Raw genomic sequence first — 2,211 nt, forward strand, 5'->3', positions numbered from 1 at the left:
AAAACAGCTCCTGTTTTAATTTTGGTATATATTCTTCTTATTATGTTTTAATATATTTACATTCATAAATACTAAGGAGTATTGTTTTATGTGTCTATATGAATGCTGTCAAAATATATTACATATTTTTTACACCTAGCTCTTTAATTCAGCATTATCTTAGTTCTATAAATATAGATACATTTAGATTAAATATTCTTACTACCTATATCCCATCATATGTATATTCCACATATATTTATCTAGCTTCTTATATTTGATCATATTGATCGTTTCTAATTATTTACTACTAAACATTTTCTTACAAGCCTTAATTTGCACATGTAGAAACATTTGTATATGATAAAGTGTTGCATATGGAATGTCTGGATGTTGGAGCATACACTTTTTTCAACTTTATAGTTTCATAATTATGACCAAAATGTTATTCTACAATGTTTCTTAGAGATAAGGAGAGTTTGATTTTATTACTTTCTCAACAAAAGTCATATTTAAAAAATTTTTTTTAGTGAAATGGTATTTTATTGTTTTAATAAATTTCCAGTTAATCAATGAGTTACTTTATAGGACAATTTTTGTATTTCATGAGTTATGTGTTTATACGTTTTGCTGCTTTTTTTCCCATAGAGCAATTTGTTTATTCACTTTATTATTTACCACTGTGCTCCTTTATGATTGCTGCTTTTTTTGCCTTAATATTCCTTAACCTAAACTTTGAAGGTAGGTGTTTTTTGACAATTAATATTTTTTGCATTTAATCTGTAAATTGTTGGAAATTTAATTTGCACATGATGCCAGATATGAATCTAATCATATATTTTCCCAGTTTCAATTAGAAACTTTCTCCAATTCGCTTATTTTAAAAGATCCATTTTCCTCATTTATTTCTAAGTAGTTTTTTTTTTCCATTTGAAGGACCCAGATTACTTCTTTGTTCTTAGCTCTTTGTTGCCTGCTATTTTGCTGATCTACTTTACAATTTTTCAAATAATATTTCCAACAGAAGCTTCATAAATCTTGAGTTAAAACAAGACTTCGTTTTGATTCTTTATGTAAAACATCATCTTTGTTAGTCTTCAAAGAAATCCTAATTTCTTTCACATAAATTTGAGAAACATTTTATCAATTTTCTAATTTTGTGTGGAACAGTGCTTCTTATTGGTATATAGTTCACATGCCATAAAATTTAATGCTTATGTCTACAGCCATGCTACCCTGAACAAATTCGATCCCATCTGATCTCAGAAGCTAAGCAGGGTCGGGTCAGGTTAGTACATGGATGGGAGACCATCTAGGAAGACCAGGTGCTGTAGGCATAAAAAAAAAAAAAAAGAGAGTTTGTAAGCTGACAAGGTCCTTGCAATCTGTGAGGTCAACTAAAGGTTGCCTTGCCTAAAAATTAAAAAAAAAATAAAATAAATTAATTAACTCAATAAATAAATGAATAAATAAATGAAATTAACCTAAATAAATTGCACTATGCAGTGATGTTCCATATATTCACAAAGTTGTACAACAAACTCCATTAGCTAATTCCAAGATACTTTTATCATCCATAAAAGAAGCCCTGTAACCATTAGCATTTGCACCCTATTCCTTGCCACTCTCCTATCCCCTAATAAACATTAATCTATTTTTTGTCTCTATAGATTTTTCTATTCTGGGCATTCCATATAAATAGAATCAAGCAGTATGTGGCTTTTTGCCTCTGACTTCTTTCACTTAGTATTATGCCTTTGAGGTTCATCCATGATGTTGTATGTATTGGTACTTCATCTTTTTCATGGTTGAACAACATTCCATTTTATGAATATTCCACTTTTTGTTTATTCATTTATCCGTTGATAGACATAATGATTGTTTCTAATTTCTAATTTTTTTGGTTATTATAAAAAATGCTGCTATAAACATTCTTGTTCATGTTTTTGTGTGGCCATGTATTTTTAATATTTTTGTATATATACTTAGGAGTGGAATTTCTGGGTCATAAAACAAAGTAAAAAAATAAAGAATTTTAGAAATAGGATATCTCTACAGGGGCAAATGAAGGCACACACAATGATATTTAATGCCACTGTAAACATCACACCAGATCCTTGTCATTTCAGAATCCAAAACAGACACTCAATATGAGATGAAATTAATCCTTTTGTTTTATTAAATCAAAACTCCTATATTCTAAACCTATATGCTAAGCATGGCACACATACC

The 2,211-nt window shown here is 28.9% G+C and overlaps 1 pseudogene; it reads left to right on the forward strand.

Moving 5' to 3' along the window:
• The first annotated feature begins 1,197 nt into the window (after positions 1-1,197).
• LOC120590553 (uncharacterized) lies at positions 1,198-1,316 on the forward strand (annotated as a pseudogene).
• The last annotated feature ends 895 nt before the right edge of the window (positions 1,317-2,211 follow it).

This window comes from Pteropus medius, unplaced genomic scaffold, assembly GCF_902729225.1.
Source record: "Pteropus medius unplaced genomic scaffold, Ma_sr-lr_union100, whole genome shotgun sequence".
NCBI lineage: Eukaryota > Metazoa > Chordata > Mammalia > Chiroptera > Pteropodidae > Pteropus > Pteropus medius.